Source organism: Palaemon carinicauda, chromosome 13, assembly GCF_036898095.1.
Source record: "Palaemon carinicauda isolate YSFRI2023 chromosome 13, ASM3689809v2, whole genome shotgun sequence".
Taxonomy (NCBI): Eukaryota; Metazoa; Arthropoda; class Malacostraca; order Decapoda; family Palaemonidae; genus Palaemon; species Palaemon carinicauda.
In genome coordinates, this window is record NC_090737.1 from 39362933 (window position 1) to 39382425 (window position 19493).

Sequence of the window (19493 nt, forward strand, 5' to 3'; positions counted from 1 at the left end):
TGACTGCAGGGAGCCTTTGTATAATGATGGACAGGAACACATGCATAGCACGCCACCTAATCTAACCTACAAACCGTGTCCTTACCTACTTGTCTAACTGAGAGCTAACAATCCCCTTAAACAGCTGTATTCATAGCAATAGGGTTGGAATTAATGGAGTTATGGGGCATCGCTATTTGTATACCTATCTGTCAGAATACTTGCATGATTCATAACCTATATTTATTTGAAAGCTACTCAAATTAAATTATAGATCGGCCTAATGCATTTCAGTCTGAGTCAATGTCATTAAGACTGTGTCACTGTTCAAATCATCTCTTTTGGAGTATTTTCTACTTGCAAGAAAGATTTACCATACAATGAGTGCATGCTGTGCATAGTTATACGTAATTAAAACAATGTTAAAGGATATTTAAGCCATAACCTTTGTTTTTTCTCCTTAGGATATATAATAATTATTAAAGAATAAATTAACTTTTTATTGAAAAAGTAAGAAGGTAAACTACTAGGCTAAGCAAAGTTCCATTATAGGGTTGCTAGAAATTTTTGAATAAGGGTTGTTGTGATGCCTTGCATAGTATAAATTATTTGAAAACCTAAATGAACTTTAAAAAGACAAAAGGAAATAGAACAAACATATTTATGGGTGGTTTATAGATGGTTTGGTCACAGTTCCAAAATTAAGTAAAAACATCCCCCCCTAACCCTACCCCGCCATACCCTATTAATAAAAATTTTATTTGTTCCGTAACCGAAATACAAACCACGCTATTTACAGAGGGTTTACCTTTTAGCGCAGCTGAAATGGCGAGCCATTAAAATTTAACGAGGGTGTATTACCCCCGCGCTAGTTAGTGGGGGGTAGGGGAGTGGTAGCTAGCTACCCCTCCCCCCCCCTCACACTTATGAATGCTCACTTTCACTTTTGGCTCGGACTGTGACAGACGTCTCTGTCTTGGTCCTCTCTTGGCAGCCATTGTTTGTTTTGTCTTTACTTAATCGCTTACTTTTCTTTTACTCAATATATATATAAACATGTTTTTCATGTTTGTATATATATTTGAGTATAGAAATCAGTAAGTTTCCTTTTCAGATTTGTGTGTGTAGTGTACGATATCTACGTGGTGTCCTCGGCAGTTCGGCCACCACGGCATTTTTTATGGGTGGCGATCGAGTTTGTCTTCGGTCTTTCTCTCTCTCTCTTGAGGTCGTTCACCCTTTTACTACGTGTTACTACGCCCTTGTAGCTTCCTTTCCGTGTGGGGGGGTTGCTACGCCGTACGTTTGTCTCAATTAGTTTATGAATCTAATTGTAGTTTTTTTTTTTTTTTTTTTTTCTAGCTTGTAGAACGATTCCTTTCGGGGTTTTCGTTCTTTCTTTAGTGTTCATTCATTTTTAAATTACATAATTATAATTGTTATAATTCTATTTTGGTTACAGCTCTCCTTCCGTGAGTGTAAGTGGTTGTGAGAGCACGTGCCTGTTGTGTAATTCTTGTTTCCTTTCCCTCGGGATTCCTCTTCGGAGCCTTCCCGGGGGAATGAATGTGTACTAATAATTTTTGTTTTATTTCTTTTTTACAGTTACCGATCTAGTTCGTTTCTGTAATATGGCAACGGTGTGAGCTGTCTTGTTGAGGCCTGGGGATTCGGCTGTTGCTGCCTCCCCCCTTGTATTTTCGTCAGGGGCGTGTCTCCTTCTACTGGAAGTACTCCCGTGACGACGGACAGCTCTCCAGTTCATTTTAGAACTCTCAGGAGGCTTGCCTCCTTGGGCGGGTAACTTTCCTTCCGAGGGAAGTTTTTCCTGTCCAGGCTTGAGTTTTTTCCCTTTTGGGGGGTTCTTCTCTTGCCTTTTTTTCGTGCGACTATGCTCTTGGTGCTGAGCGGTCACACCTGCAGTTTCGCTCAAGGGGCTGGGCAACTGCAGGAGCTCCTCTTCGGAGGATTGCTCCTTTTAGGTCACTGGCTGACCAGTCTCTTCTACGAAGTGTTTCTCTTACGTTCGCGAGAGAGTACACTCATAGAGACTCCTCTTCGGAGGATTCTTATGCTGCTGTTGCTGTTGGCCTCCCTCGCCGTAAGGCCCACTGTCCGCCTTGTCGTAAGGGCCTCTCATCTCCCTATAAGGGTGCTAAGAGGCCTCTTTTTGAATCTCCGTTTGCAGCCTACAACTCCTTTTTCTTGATCTTCCGCCTTGGTGCAGATGGACAGCAGTCTGATCTCGTCTTCCGACGGGCAACGGTCTTCCCGACGGACAACGGTCTTCCGACGGACATCAGTCTCCCGGCGGACAGGCAACGGTCTTCCGACGGACATCAGTCTCCCGACGGACAACGATCCCTTTGGGGCAAAGGGTTGCCTCCCACGGGGGTTCTTTCCTTGCGTGTCAGGGTTCCCCTGCGCGCCCTTCTGCTGTGTTCTCTCCTGCTCCTGCTCAGTGTTAGCGCACAGGCGCTCTCCTGCTCATCAGCGTTCTCATGATGATCATCGCTGCTGTTCCTGTTGGTTCCTGTTACGCGCCCTGTGCGCCCACGTTCGCCCTCGCGATCTAGAACTTCGGTTCAGGTCTGGGTCGAGGACTCTTCTTCTATGCGCAGGCTTCCACGCGTTGCCTTCTGCTCGTCAGCGATCATCAGCTCGCCAGCGATCACCTGTCTCTCGGCGATCTCCGGATCGCCCACGTGTGTTACAGCCAGCACGCCAACGTTCTCCAACACTTCTGAAGGAACATGGTTCACCAGCTACTAGCTCACCTACGCATGCTGCTCGCCATCGCGCGATCGCCCACCTGCGGATGCTGCTCGCCATTGCGCGATCGCCCTCCTGCGGATGCTGCTCGCCATCGCGCGATCGCCCTCCTGCGGATGCTGCTCGCCATCGCGCGATCGCCCACCTGCGGATGCTGCTCGCCATCGCGCGACCGCCCACCTGCGGATGCTGCTCGCCATCGCGCGACCGCCCACCTGCGGATGCTGCTCGCCATCGCGCGACCGCCCACCTGCGGATGCTGCTCGCCATCGCGCGACCGCCCACCTGCGGATGCTGCTCGCCATCGCGCGACCGCCCACCTGCGGATGCTGCTCGCCATCGCGCGACCGCCCACCTGCGGATGCTGCTCGCCATCGCGCGACCGCCCACCTGCGGATGCTGCTCGCCATCGCGCGACCGCCCACCTGCGCATGCTGCTCGCCATCGCGCGACCGCCCACCTGCGCATGCTGGTCGCCAACACGTCGACATGCCACAACGCGCCATCGCCAACCTGCGCGTTAGCGCTCACCAGCTCACCACCGATCGCCTGTTGATCCATATCGCCAGCGGTCTTCCTCACCCACGCGGCAGCGCGTTTCCTCGCCATCGCGCTAACGCTTGTGTTCGCCGCCTCGGACTCGCGCTCATTCACCTGCCCACCCTCGCGACCGCTCGCCTGCGCGCCCGCGCGATCATTCGCCTGCGCGCCCACGTGCCTGCACATCTACGCTCATGGGCGTCCGCGCCCATGCTCTCCAATGTTCGCCCGCGCACGAACCAACGGTATTCCATCGCGCGGACGGACGGTGTTCCGTCGCGCGAACCGACGGTGTTCCATCGCTCGAACCTACAGGGTTTCTTCGCACAAACGTCGGCTTAATTCTTGCAGTATCCATTGCTCGTCTATGGGTTATCGCTCGCCGACCACCAGCTCTCGCCCTTCCTACCACGCTCGCCCTCCTTCTGCGCTCCTTCGTTTGCGTTCGTGCGTGACCGCGCATGGGTGCTTCCACGTTCGCCCACGCGCAAATCTTTGAATTACCATCGCGCGAGCTCCAGGGCGATTGCGACCACGTTTCCCATTGGGGTTTTCGCAGCATGGCCAGCCTGGCGAGTTCTTCTGGAGCGTATTTCCAGAACACGGCCTCACCCCGTAAACGCAGAGCATGGCACTTGCAAGAATAGGAAGAAACTTCAGGGAGGTCTGAGCAACACTCCTCTTTCCAGAACCTGGGTTAGCCCTTCCCCGTCATTCCCTGGAAGGATTTTTGGCGGGGGGGCTTTCCGTTCGAGATTTCTCCATCGGACAAGGGGTGACTGCTTACCCCTTCCTCTGGGGGCTTACCAGGTCCTTTCCCTCCTCGGTTACAGCCCAAGGTTTGGTTCAAGGAAGCTACAGGAAGATCATATGTACTTTCCTCCTCTCGAGCTCAGGCACCTTGGCCTTTCGTCGTTAAGTATCTAACTTGCGGACAAGCTCGATGTTGTACCATCTGGACGCGCTGACTGAGGGCTTCCTTCGGGTGTCTCATCTGTGGAGGTCGACGACCTCAGACACCCTTCCATCCTTGAGAAGAGTTTGTTTGTGCCCAAGGACAGAGACTTAGACAGTGGCTGTGCGGAGGAAATCGATTTCCGTTTTCACTCCTCCAAGGCGCTTTCTTCCAGACTCTGCAGGGCTCCAGCGCCCTTTTCTTTTAACCACGTCGGCCTAAGTTATCGGCTACGACAACTGGGACAAGGTGTCCAATTGCTGTTTCCTCCTGTCAGGAACAGATGGCACGGGAGGCTCCCCCGGGGGGGCATAGTCCTAAAAGGAGCGGCAGAGTTCACGAACTCTAGGATTGCAGGTTTCTCGCTGGGAGGATGCTCAAGGTTACTCATCCGGATGACAGCTTCCCGATGCCCATTCCTGCACAATCTCTGTGATCAGCCAAGGATATCGCGCCTGCCGTCTCTGTCAGCGAATTCAGTGTCTCTGAACCTCTATGCCATAGCGTCGGCAAGAGTTGCCCGGTTGGGCAGAATGATCCATACCTTAGGCGAAGGTCCTCCATAGGATCATCGACGGCTTCACCCCCGGCCTCTTCAGTCGATCCTTTCTTGTAGGGAAGGATCTGAGAGGGGAGTTCCGTAGTCGACCTTTCAGCCCTGATCAAGTTTGTCAAACAAACTTCGGCCAGCATAGAACAGCAGAATCGATCAGACTGGTAACGAGGCGACAGGACTCCTTAAACCCTGGTTCGGAAGGACGGGTACTTTCAGTTTCCATTCCATCCATCTTCCAGGGAACTCGTGGAATTCAGCCTAGACTGCAAGTATTCCTGCTTATGATGCAGTGGGGCTATCCCGCCGTGGCATAGCAGGTTTTTTCCCTAGAGAACTCTCCCTGCTTTCCTCATGGCCGCTCAGGTGCAGGCTTCCGCCTCCTCTGCTTTTTGGAGGGCTGGTCAACTCCGGTAGGCTCGGGTTCGACCTTCTTCAGCGCCGGGACAAGCTTCCGGTTGCTTACCATGAGTGTGGGTTCATGGTACTTTGCTTGGAGCCTTCTCTTCTTCTGCCTCAACATCTGGAGTATCTGGCCATGATATTGAGTCAACATCCTTACCACGTTGGAAACCCCGCTTCTCGTCCGTCCAGCGAGGTTAAGCAACGTCGGTTCTGGTCGGTACTTGGATGGGTGACCACCTGGGGACGCCAGATTCTGTTGCCACATCCTCCGAGCCTTCCTTTCAGTTGACTGTGGCAAGACTGAGGAGAGTCGCAGTACCTGTTCTCAGTCAAGCAGAGCTTTCAGCCCTACCTTGGAACGTTTCCTAGTTCTCCTTTCCTCATTGACCCGTCTATAGTCCAAATGGTCGCCTCAGGATAAGTTCCATGTGGGGCGGTCCAAGTTCCGGTGGTTTCAGGCAACGTTTAACCGGACTTCCTGGCCCCTATGGGACCAGCGGAACTATTAGACCTGCAATGATTCTCATCTTAATTTGTTGGACAGAAACTTACGGTCTATTAAATTTCTTATTCCTGATCTAGATATTAATCTCTGGCACCGTCATTCAATTAGTTCATTATGCATGTTGCATAATATTTTTCATAACTCTGACCATCCTTTACATTCAGATCTCCCTGGACAATTCTATCCTGTTCGTAATACTAGGCAGGCAGTTAATTCTAATAGCCAGGCCTTCTCCATCACGAGACTCAATACTACGCAGTACTCTAGAAGTTTTATTCCAGCTGTTACCAAGTTGTGGAATGATCTTCCTAATCGGGTGGTTGAATCAGTAGAACTTCAAAAGTTCAAAGTTGGAGCAAATGCTTTTTTGTTGACCAGGCGGACATGAGTCTTTTTATAGTTTATTTATGACATATTTGTTTTTGATGCTGTTAATAGTTTATATATGACATGTCTGTTTTGACGTTGTTACTGTTTTTAGAATGATTTATTGTTAATTTGTTCTCTTCATTTATTTATTTCCTTATTTCCTTTCCTCACTGGGCTATTTTTCCCTGTTGGAGCCCCTGGGCTTATAGCATCTTGCTTTTCCAACTAGGGTTGTAGCTTGGATAGTAATAATAATAATAATAATAATGGGTGTTGACCTATGGAACCTCTTGATGGTAGTGGATATTCTCGTCCTTTCCCCACATTCTTGATGCTGTTCTCGGACTCGTCAAAGGAAAGGGGGGGGGGGGGGATGATCCGGTCCAGGCCTATGGTCAAGACCTGAAGGATACCTCTCCATCATTCAGGCAGGCTTAGGGGCCGTAGTCTTGCCCATCTACAGATCCTACAGCTCCTGCCGAGTCGCCCCGTGCGCGTTGACTTCATGATTCTGGCGTGTTCTAACCAGCAGCGGACGCTTTTTCACACCTTTACATCTTGCAGTAGAGATACCGGGATGATTGAGATTATCTCAATACCACCATCGGCTCTCTCATTCCAGGCAGAGGAATGTTCTCTCCGACTATCCGAGCAGAGCCTCGTAGAAAGAGTGTACCTGGGGGTCTTTGACCTTGAGTAACCAGCAAGTCCTGGTCTGGGGGACCTGATCGCGACAGCTTGGAACCTCAAGCTTCCGCTGTTCTTCCCCCCAGTCTCAGACCCCGAGACTCTGGCAAGATGCATTCCGGTGATGGTGGGACAACTGCGACGCCTGCGTCTTCCCTCCTTTTTGTCTGTGGACAATGGGTCTCAACAAGACCAGGTTGTCTGTCAACCTTTCAATGGGAGAGCTCCACTGGGACTATGCGCAGAACGGTTTCTGGACCCTCTGCTTCCCCTGACGGAACTCCCGGGAGAGCTTCTCCCACGGCGCAGACTACTCAAATAACCACACTGCGACATCTCTCCCGAACCGGGGCGCCGCTTCGGCTTCATGCCTGGAGACACTACGCCTCCTCCTCAAGAAGAGACAACCCGCTACAGTCGCGGTACGGAGGTCGCGTCATCTGCGATAGTCATCCGCAGGGGTCTTCCAGGCAAAGTGAAGTGTCTTCGGTGGTTGGTGCCGTGGGAGATATACCTCTTCCCTTGAGGCCTCTTCTCCAGCAATAACGGTCTTATTGCCTTTCGGCGGGAGGAAACTCCTTTCCGCTCTCGGCAATGAAGCCTGTCGCTCAGCCTTTCCCTGACCTTCAGGCTTAAAGGAATAACTTTTTCCTGCCCGCTGGATCTTTCCTCGCTCATGCGAAGCTACGATCATCCCTGCCCTAGTCGGAGGAAGACCTCCAACTTGGAGCATGGCTCAGACTTTTAGTCCTTTAAGAGATCTTCTCAAGACCCTTTACGACAGTCCTCGGATTGCATTCCGCCTTGGGTCTCCTGCTCACTCTGGCCACGGCCAGTGTGTAAGCAATCTTCTTGGTCTCTTACGACTCCGCCCTTTCTAAGGAAGAGGGGAAGGCAACATTCAGGTTCGCTCCTGAGTTGTTGGCTAGACTCAGAATCTGGGGGTCCCGGCCCTTCGGTCCAATTCATTCAAGATTTCGAGTCTCCATTCTGTATCTGATGTCCCAAGACCTTCTCTTTCTTGCCAGTAAAGGAATCGAGAGGTTAGCTTTGGGAACAGCTGCAGTTTGTCCTCAGTTGCAGCCGATTTGGGAGCACAAGGAGGACACGGGGGAGAGTCACCAGTATACCTCTTCAGCCCGGACTCAAGGACATTCATCTCGACCTGTCTCCAGACCCTCCCCCGTCACGTCGCCCTACAGCACGATGTTGGATACATCGCAACGTCCCTCGCCTTCGAGTAATACTACTCTGTGACGCAGGTGCTACAAGCTGGAGTCTGGAAGTGTCTAATGACCTTCGCAGCCCGCTTCCTGCAGGGCGTGACCCACAGGAGTCTCGATACGTTTTCTATCGCTCTGTGGTGGCTACACAACAGCTGGTCTAACCTCAGGCTCCTTTTTGGACAGGTAGCAGAAGGTTGAGGGCATTGTTATCAGGTTTTAGTCTGCATGAACGAAAGAAGTATGTCTGGCTCTTATTTCTTTCTTCATCATCCCCTCTACGGGGAAGCAGAATCCTGGTCTCTGCATAGCTGACCTCGAACCTCTGCAGGTAAACCATGCTTCCTTGTGTTCCGAGTATTGAGTCAATACTGTCGCGTCCCCCATACCCTGACGAGGTGGTATTGGGAACGTCCTAACCCAGAGTTCCTTCTGGAACTCCAGGGCAACTGCCTAGGACGGGTCACACTTCTTCCTTCACACACAAGCTTACGTAGGCCACATGGTTCCTTGCGGAGCAAGGAACTTGTGAGGTGCAGGGACTCCTTTTCTCGAGTGCGACTCACTTGGATTCTGAGTCGCCGGGTAAAGCCAAAGCCAGTATGGCTGGGGACTTTCCACCCTACCTAAGGGGTAAGTCACCCTCTGTAAATAGCGTGGTTTGTATTTCGGTTACGGAACAAATGACAAATTCGAAGATAATTTGTATTTTTCCTAACCATACAAACCTTAGCTATTTACACATATTTGCCCGCCAGCCCTGTCCCCCAAGACAAGTCCTACCTCTAAGTGAAAGTGAGCATTCATCTGTGTGTGAGGGGGGGAGGGGTAGCTAGCTACCACTCCCCTAACCCCCCCGCTAACTAGCGCGGGGGTAATACACCCTCGTTAAATTCTAATGGCTCGCCATTTCAGCTGCGCTAAAAGGTAAACCCTCTGTAAATAGCTAAGGTTTGTATGGTTAGGAAAAATACATATTATCTTCGAATTTGTCATGTCACCCCTACATTATACATACAGTATTACTATACTGTATATTTAAAATGTTCTCGACAAATGAAACTCAAGAACCAATCAGGTTTCAGTTATAGTCCTGTTTCCACAACTTGTATAAAACATCAAATTGTGGTCTTGTTTTCTTACTCACAGATGACCCAACATACACCCGTATGTGAACTATGGCTGCCACTGTTTCATGGCAAGATATAAAGCTTGTGTTTGTTCCAGCACAAATACAAACCCTCATCCTTTACGTAGAATAGAGTATCACTGAAGCTGTAGTACGCGGCAGTTAAACCTTGACAATATAATGAAATGTAAACATGTGGCTGGGAGCGGGAAAGCTCCGCCCTCCCTGGCCTCTGAGCACTCACTTGGAATTCAGCCCTCTGTGAGAAAAGATATTCTTTCACTGGCTGGAATTTCTTGGCTTTTTTTATTACTTTTATCATTTTCTTTCCAGCATATTTGTAATGGTTTGTTGCCATGGGTATCTCTAGGGTTAGATTTTTTAAAAGTTTCTTTAACTAATGGACTTGATAACTTGGAGGACGAACAATCAAAGCGGCCTTGGAATAGAATTCCTGGTTGTCGAACCCCTTACAAATTGAGGAGAAGCAAGCTCTGCTTCTCAAATGGAGACCATAAAATTAAGTTTGGTGCGCTTGCGAGAAATATCTCTGAGTGCGCATTGTTCGGACTTTGTCATCATTTAGCAATGAATGCGCTGCTTTGCGCACACTGCTTTTTCTGACTAGATTGGAAACCCTGCACGTCACACCTTGTCTGTGCACAGCGCACTCCTGATACACTTGATATTAGCAAGCACGGGGCAAGCTCTCACTCTAGCGCTTAACAGCTGACAGAGCTTCACGCGATCCTATGGATTCCCGCATGCCTTCCTTAGCTCGCTCTCCCCTACTAAAGGAAGAGACATAATTAGCATTATCATGCATCCCACGCTCTCTCTTTGGGACATGCACATTGCCCGTAATTGAGAAGAGCGCCAAGCATCCCTGTGTTAGAGATCAAAATATTTCAACATACACAGGCATGGCCGCGCACTACCCCCGTACGCCTTACTGTTAGGGGCTGGGAACAGGTGGGTTACTATGCTTACACCTCAATACCTCACGCTTTGCCTCTTTGCGTGTCACACAGACAGGCCTTATGTGTCACCTATACTCGTGCAAAAGATATTTGGCTGTCGGACAGGGTCTTTTTCAGAATACTTAGTGGAGGATTCCTCTTCTTCCGATCACTTTCCTTTACAACTCTTAAAACAAGCACACTTAATGTTAAGCTGGATTAAACATGGGGGGATTAGCTTTGCTGTTAAGACCTTGGGGATTGCGGTTAAAGGTTGGGTTCTTATAAAGTAGCCTTCAACAGTTTACTTAGTTTCATTCCCTATTCTATTTATTTCTTCCTATATATGTATTTGCATATATTTTATATCATTCAACAGTATTTATTTATGAATAGTGTAAATACTGCTGTATAGATATTGGCATTATATGTAGCATCTTTTGATACACTTCTTATCACGTTTTTGTTTATTTTTCCGATAGAATTTTAAACTCTTTTCAACCTCTATAGGCTTATACATTTTTTAGCAAATGTTACATATATATTATATATTATGTTTGTCAGTAGGCTACCAAGATAAAAACACTGTAAAGACAAAAGTATCAGCAGACATATTGATATTTATATGTATCCTACCTCTGTGAATTTCTATTGGAATGTTGACAGATAGACAGACGTTAACAACAACGCTGAAGATTATGAAGATAAATAAACTGACCAGAGACAGATAGGTCACCTCGTTTCATTGGAGAAGCTAGTCCCACAGGGGAGACTCAAACTCAGGGGAGTACAGTGGAACCTGAAGGAGGCCTGGAACCAGAGAGACTCCCCGCACAAGGTGGTCCCGATGTCCCCGGAAACGAAGGAGGTCCTCGAGTGGTGGCACGACACATCGAACACCCTCAAGGGGATGCCCTTCGCGGCCGACCCTCCGGAGATGCTCCTGTTCACGGACGCATCCAAGGAGGGTTGGGGTGCTCATCTCCTCGATAGCACAGCAGGAGGAAGATGGTTAGCCGAAGAGAAGAACCTGCACATCAACGTACTGGAAATGATGGCAGTGCAAAGGGCATGCCTAGAGTTCGTTCAGAAGCTCCGGGGAAACACCGTGCCACTGATGTGCGACAACACCACGGTGGTGGCCTACATAAAGAAGCAAGGAGGACTAAAATCGAGGGAGTTGTGCTGCCTCATGTTGGAGTTCCTGGAATGGGCCGAAAGGGAGCAGATCAAGATCTCTGCCAGGTTCATTCCAGGGAAGAGGAACGGCCTCAGCAGAATGGGTCAAGTGGTGGGGTCCGAGTGGTCCTTGCACCCAGAAGTGGCCAAGACTGATTCAGAAGTGGGGCTCGCCAGTAATAGACCTCTTCGCCACGAGGCTGAACGCACAGCTCCCCGTGTTTTGTTCTCCTGTGCCAGATCCAGGAGCGGCATTCGAGGACACCTTCCAGCATCCTTGGGACAGCCTCGACGTTTACGCCTTCCCTCCCTTCAGAATGCTCAGACAAGTCCTCAACAGGGTGAGGAGAGCGGACAACCTGTGGATGACTTTGGTAGCGCCCTGGTGGCCGGAGAGAGAGTGGTTCGCGGATCTAAAGGAACTGGCGCGCCTTCCACCTTGGCCCCTTCCGGACAGGTCAGACCTTCTCCGGCAGCCACACTTTCAAAGGTTCCACAAAAACCCTCGGTCCCTCTGCCTTCACGCGTGGAGGTTGTCGAGCTTCTCCTGAGGAAGGAAGGGTATTCGGCGAAGACCGCAACGAGGATGTCAGGTTACCTGAGCCGGTCGTCAGCCGTTGTGTACCAGGCTAAATGGGCTACCTTCACGAAGTGGTGCATCGCTCGGAACATCAAGCCGTTGAAAGCCTCCATCCCGGAGATAGCTGACTTCTTAGTCTATCTCAGGGACGAGGTAAATATGTCCATCCCAGCCATTAAAGGAGTCCGAGCCACCCTAGGACAAGTCTTCCTCCTGAAGGGCATCGACCTAGGTTCCTCCAGACACATCTTGATGCTCGTCAAGAGCTTTGAGCAATCATGCCCCCCTCAAGCGGTTAGAGTGCCCCAGTGGGACGTGGCTAGGGTCCTGAAGATGCTGTCAGAACCTCCCTTCGAACCCCTAAAGGACATCTTAGACAAGGAGCTCACCCTTAAGACAGTTTTTCTGTTACCACTGGCGTCAGCAAAACGGGTAGGGGAGCTTCATGGACTTTCATACGAGCTGTCACACTCGAGGGGCTGGCGTGAAGCTACCTTCAGGTTCGTACCCTCCTTCGTGGCCAAGACCCAGAACCCAGCAGTCTGGGACCCCAAGTTTGAGGGATTCTCGGTGCCGGCAATCCCACGTTCAGACAACCCGAAGGACTTGCGGCTGTGCCCTGTCAGAGCAGTACGGAAGTACTTGGAGAGGACAGCCAGACTTAGACCCGAAATCAAGTCTGTTCGTTTCTTCAGGATTAGTAAAGAAACCAGTCTCCAGAAACACGATCTCCTTCTGGCTACGGCAAGTGATCATGAGAGCCTACAGTAGTGTAGGGATTCCTATTCCGGGTAAGCCTAGACCCCACGACATCAGAGGTCTGAGTACTTCGTTGGCCTTTGAGAAGAACTTGGCAGTGGGCCAAATCCTGAGGGCTGGTACTTGGGCCAATCAGTCAACCTTCACAGCTCACTACTTGAAGGAATGCTCGAGGAGGTCCTTGGACGGATTCTCTCTCGGTCCCGTCATTTCAGCGCTTCAAAAGATTTAAAGGTGTAGCCCCAGGGAAACCACGGGCAGTAAGTCCAAGAGACACAGGTTCCTTCCCTCCCCCCCCCCTGTTCCCTTATTACCTTCCCTGACATGACACTAAAGTCCTTTAACTACCATGGGATACATCGTCAGTGAATGGATACGTCTCCAAGGATTTTTACAGAGGTGAGTCACTTAGACACTAAGATAGTTTTTTGGGTAGTTTTCCCTATTTCTCGTGTTTTCTCTCGGAGGGTCAGCAGAACCTAGCCTCCTATCTAGGTTCCCCCTTTTCTCTCCTCATCACGGTCTCTGGGTCCTGTGGTACACTCCCACCTCCTAAGGTATAAGTCTCTTAAGAAAGTAGTTCGAGGTAAGTACTCCTTGTTGGAACAAATCACAAATTTTAAGTAGTTTGTATTTTTCCTAACAGTACTTACCTCGAACTACTTTCAGGTTATGGCCCGCACATCCTGCCCCGAGTGCCTTACAGGACTTAATAGAAACCTATCTGTCAAAACATACTGGAGATCAAGACCTGAGCAAGCTTGTACTCTGACCACGGGTCGTCTCTGGGCGCGTATCACTCCGCCAGAGATTACCCCGCATAGAAAACGGGAGTAGGGTAAACTATACAAAATTCTGGTCAGATGGGAGGAGATCCCAGATACTCCTAAGAAAGTAGTTCGAGGTAAGTACTGTTAGGAAAAATACAAATTACTTAAAATTTGTGATTTTTCCTAACTATACAAACCTTAGCTATTTAACCAAACGTGTCCACTAGCCCTATCCCCCTTGAAGTCCTACCTCCAAGCAAAGTGAGCTCAATTACAGGTGTGTGAGGGGGAGCGGTAGCAAGCCATCCTCCCTACCCCGCGCTAACTAGCAGTGTGGGTAGTTAACCCTCGTTAAAAATTAATGGCTTGTCATTTCAGCTACGCCAAAAGTAATACCCTTATTAAATAGATAAGGTTTATATAGTTAGGAAAAATACAAATTATCTACGAATTTGTCATTTTATCATTGTTAATACGAAATCGTTCACCATCAACTCTGCTGCTTGAGGTTATGGTCTCTCTTAAATAAGTACAAGACAATGGTTAGCTTCGAGCAAAGAGCTTAATCTGCTTTTGGGGATAAGGAGATTAGGTTCCTCTCTCAGAGGATGAGATGTCCATATTATTCTGAGTTTGACACAAAGTATTCTGAAAAAGACCCTGGTTCGATGGCCAAATAACTTTTACTTTAGTATAGATGTTCCCCCACAGGATTCAAGGTGAACCCCTACAGTGCTTGCATTCAGTATGGTGGCTAATTTGGAATTCTCTTTGAGAAGAGACCTTACACTAGTGACAGCTAGAGCACACTCTCCCGAGCCCACACTCATAATTATCACCTGCAGGTCTTTTCTGTAGATCTTCTTAACTACCAGAGGGGTGGTTCGAGATCATCCAGGGTCCTGCAATTTCTTCCTGCAGCAATTATTGATTGTTCTTAATCCCATTTGTGTCGACCTCACACCCCGTCTTTTAGAAGAGACCTTACACCAGTGACAGCTAGAGCGCACTCTCTCCAGCCCACACTCATAATTATCACCTGTAGGTTTATTCTGTAGATCTTCGCAACTACCAGAGGTGTGGTTCGAGATCACCCAGAGTACTGTAATTTCTTCCTGCAGCAATTATTGATTGTCCTCGATCCCATTTGTGTCGACCTCACACCCTGTCTCCCATCGGAATCGAAGAATTCCATAAGGGAACTTCTTCATTCTCTCAAAATATGATAAATTCTGTTCAGATCCCCAGTTCCATGACACCTTGGAACATGTGAGGTTTTCATCAAACCCCTTTCCCCTTCTTGAAAGGTTTAAACTTCAGAGAAAGTAAGGATCTTCAGTCAGTACCAGAAGAGATTCATGACTTTCCTGAGGAGATCATGACTCGGGATCCAGGTCTGATTTTAGGATTACGGGGAAAACCCCTTCTCTTCTCGATTTTCTCAAAGGGGAAAAGAGCGTGAAATGTATTTGTATTTGTACCCTGACCTACACCAGTGAGGTTATGCTCCTCAATGGGAGAGAATTCCTTATCTCCTGAATGTTTACTGCTGACAACCTCGAAAAAAACTTAAGAATGTTGTTATTGACAGTTGTTGTTCTTAATAAGAAAGGAAATTCATCATGTAATGGTAGTTTAGTAATTAAGAAAAAACCTAAGTTCTTGTTTTCTGGTAATTTCTCTCTCAGCATCTCTCATTTTTGGAGATAAAGTTCTTTTATGAAGGTGAATTGTTGTACACAAATTGTATATGTAGATGAATTATTTTAGATGAATTCACCTAGAATCTCAAAAAGACTCTGCTCACCAGGAGTGATCCTCGTAGTCAGTCGGCTGACTTTGTACACACTGCCAGTCAGAAAAGAATGGGGCTGCTGTCTTTCCTTTTCCCTTATTGGATGATTAGTACTGGACGGACCAGCAAGATTTTATGCTACTGTACTCTACTAGACATGCTCAGCTCACAATCAACGCCTGCTCGTGATTCATCACCCATCTTACCCACTCACGATCAATCACACACCCTCTCATCTGCCTGTTAGTGCTCTCTCCTATGAGAGCACTTCAGTTTGTGCTCTCAGTTGAACATTTTTGGCTTTGGTAAGTGGGATACTTGTTTAGAGCCCATCTTTTTGTATTCATTCATCTAACTTAGAGCAGTCACATAGTGATCTCAGGCTTTTGTTGTGCTCTCCCAGTTATTTCTGGATAAACATGAGATAGAGAATAAAGACACAAACAAGTGCACCTTCAGCACAGTCCAAGGATTTTTTGCTGAACACAGGGGAAGTGATGACTCTACAAGCTTCTTCAGTAAACTCTTATAGGGAAGACGTCTGGAAACCGGAAGCCGGTCATAGACCTCTCAGCCCTGAACAAGTGTTTTTCAAACCTTGTTCAGTATGGAGACTCCAGGCGGACTCAGGCTGGTGACCAAGCCATTGGAAGTCACAACAATGATCGACTTAAGGAGGCTACTTGCAGATCCCAATCCAGCCTACTACCAGAAAGTACTGCTGTTTGTCATAGTAAGCAGTGTTACAATTCAACGTTCTTTGCTTTATTTTCTCAACAGCTCCGCAAGTTTTTACTGGAGTTTTTACTCTAGTTTCAACATGGGCACATCAACGGTACTTGTCTTCTGCATTACATGAATGATTGGTTGATTTGGCAAACTTGGAAGAAAACTTTCATCACCTAGACAGGCTTGTTTTGTTGTCATGAGCGGGGGAACACAGTGAACTGAAAGAGGACACTTTTAGCACCCAAACAAATATTATTTCACCTAAATATGGACATCAACTCTGTTCTATAAGTCTTACTATCTTGGGACAGACTTTTACACTTTCAAGAGGTGGCTATCACTTTCCTTCAACACCCCTATCTGCCAGCACAGCCGGCAAAAGTTGCTGGATCGTCTGAGCTCCCTGGAACGTTTCCTTCCAAACGGTCACCTCCACCTGTGGTCTCGTTAATGGGAGTTTAAGAGACATTGGTCGCAAGACAGCCACCTTCCTCTATCCTTAATTCTGTTAGGGGAGGATTCCAGACTTGACCTAGAATGGTGTTGGGGTGAGACTCAACTTTTAAGGGATTTTCCCCCTCTGTCTTAACACAAGAAAATTGTTTACAGACCTGGTGAAGGAGGGATGGGGGAACCCACCTACAACACTTAGTGTTGAGACCTGGAGTGATAATGCCTTATCCACGTGTTCGAGCATTGAGCAACTCTCCTCACACTCCAACACTTTTGCTCTCTTTGACCGGACACTCGAGGGTGCCAATGAATGACAACACCACTGGAGTGACATACGGCATGTAAACAAACAAGGCGGTATGATTTCCCCGAGCTTTACTAGATAGCAGTAGAAATTCAGGAGTAGGCAATGGTCAGCTCAATCTCTCTGACAGCCCGCTTTGTTCCAGACAAAGAAGAGCAGTGCGGCGAACAATCTGAACAGGGAGATAGAGATCATTGGGTCAGAGTGGTCTTTGCATCCTCAGATAGCGAACAGGATTTTGACTTTGTGGGATTCCGAGTCCAGTCTACTTACAATCTCAATATGAATCTAGTAGCCCCGAAAGGGCCAAAATTAAGAATGGTAGCTGGACAGTCTATTTTTTCTTATAGAGTTGTTACTTCCTCCTCAGCAGAACTCACTTTGCTCATACAGAATTTTGAGCAGTCCTTTCCACCACCTTGGGTCATTATTAAGAGCACCTTATGAACCGTTAAGGCTTCCCTCAGACAGGAAACTTATACTTATGATTTTCTTGCTCTCCTTAACCTCCTCCAAACAGGTTAGCAAGCTTCATGGTCTCTCCTTTAGCGTTGCTAAGATCGAACGCTAGATACAGGTCTCGTTCTCCTTCATCCCTGAGTTCATAGCTACTGTAACCCATAATCTGTCAGTTCTCAATTCCCAGTTTCTTCGCTTCACATAAGGAGCCTTAGACCAGTAACCAACGATCCTGATCAACTGAAGCACCTCTTGGTCAGCACGGGGAAAGTAAAAAAGGTGACGAAAATTAAGATCTCCCCTTGGCTAAGAGGAGTTATTGACCATACTCATTCACCACTATCACTTTTTGCCCCAGAGAGAACTCGTGTGAGTGCTCTTGATGTCAGAGGAGTCGGCATGACCCTGGCATTCCGTAAGAATTTCTGTGACGTAGGTACTCTGGACAGACGTCTGGAAACATCACATTTTCTGCCCATTACCTTCAGGAATTGACTCACAGGTCCTGAGACCTGGTGGTATATCTGCCTCGGCTCCTCTTGCAGGACCATTAGCAACGGATCGAGGATGGAGGTTACGCGTGAGAATGGGATGAAAGTGTAGATTGACTGGCCCTTTCCTTTTCTTGGGGCACAGCATCAAAAAACCTGTCGGCTGGAATAAATTCACTTGCCGGTGAAGGTTTAAGGTGTTCCAGTTTCATTTGAATAGATTCCCACCAGAACATCAGCCTAGCAAGCCCAACCACAATAGTGGCTTCCCCAGTAAACAGCTTACCTGGGATTGATCTTCTGTCATGCGAATGCTAGGCAAACACATTACCACTGTACTAGCCATTAAGCTCTACTTAGTCCGTACCTTTTCTTTTTTATATGGAAATGTTATTCTCCGCACTCCTTGCAGAGGGGGTTGTGTTGTAATCAGACAAACTCATTGACATATATATGCCTCTTTATTACCACACAGAATTTTTGTTCCGTATCCTTTATTACACAGGCCACGGACCAGTGCTTATTGCTAAACCTCCAGTGCACCAGGTGTAAAGAACCTTAACTCTGCACAACTTACAAGGTTCCGAGATTTTGGTGGTCTGGGATAAATACCCAGCCGGTATGAATAGGACTTTCTCTCACTTATGGATGAGTCTCCCATGTAAAGGACATGGGTTTGTATTTGTGCCAAAACAAATGACTAATTTGGAGATGATTTGTTTTTTCCTAACTATACAAACCTGAGTCCTATACGTGCTTTCCCTCCATCACTTACCCTTTAGAAAGTCCCAGCTGCAATCAAAGTAAATGCTCAATAACTAGGGAAGAGGCATAGCGTCCCTGCTTCTGGCCATTAACTACCAGCCACTTTTTTACACCTCGTTATAAAAGTTTAACTGCTTTGTACTCCAGCTTCATTGATATTCTATCCTATGGAAAGGACTAGGTTTGTATACAGTAATTAGGAAAATTACAAATTATCTCACAATTTGTCATGTTATTGCCTATTTAGGGAGATAAGTAAAATATCACTAAATTGGCTAAAATTACGAAACAGCCCGTCGTTCACATTTGTCACTTAATGAACCTCCTCTCCCTTCCCTCAACTCTTGTCAGAAAAATATTCAGCTAATTGCAGAGAAAAATACTTTTTGAAAACAGTCCGGGTAAAAATAATACTGTACTGTATATTATACCTTGCTTGTTTTGTGCCTTTGTTACGTCTTGCTTTTTAGCTCAGGATTTTCAAGGCTCATTCACCTTGTTTGGTGCCTTTTTATACTGCGTACCTTTATGAAAAGGCTGTTACACCTGGTTTTGCACCTAGTTTGATGCCTCAGAAAAAAAGGTAGTTATGTCTGGTTTAGCTTCTAGTTTGACAGTTCATATCCATGGAATTACGGGTATTGCTCCTATTTATACGTCTGGTACCCGTGTTGACTCCTATGATGGGTCGTATGTAGGCTAGATTCTTTTTGGTCGTCCCAAGGCTGACACACATATTGACTAGTTGATTTGCGGATTCTGTGAATCTTGTTACTCCTGTTTTACCGATGGTTTTTGGCCTTGACGCCACTTTGGTTGTTGTTTCTGACCCTAGTATATTGAGGGTAGCGACACTTGCTAATGCTATTTTCATCCTTAACCTGAACTGGAAATTAGGGAGTCTAAACAATATAACCTGATTATTTATGTAAGACTTGTGTCTCCTCGCATATGGATACGGGTTCCCAGTTAGTAATTTTTCATACTTTGTCCCACTCCATTTGGAGAAGTTTGACAGCTGCAGTGATTCAATGGTCTAAATACCTGTCCAAATTTGCCTTGCCATGGATGCCTTTGTCTTTAAGGCCTTCGAGAGTGCGTTCCTAATTCACTAAGGGGGTTCCATCTCTAGA

At 47.5% G+C, this 19493-nt stretch overlaps 1 protein-coding gene across 2 annotated transcripts in view; it reads left to right on the forward strand.

The window, feature by feature from the left end:
- Window positions 1–19493, forward strand: part of LOC137652288 (uncharacterized) — a 90310-nt gene that overhangs the window by 716 nt on the left and 70101 nt on the right. The window lies entirely within an intron of this gene.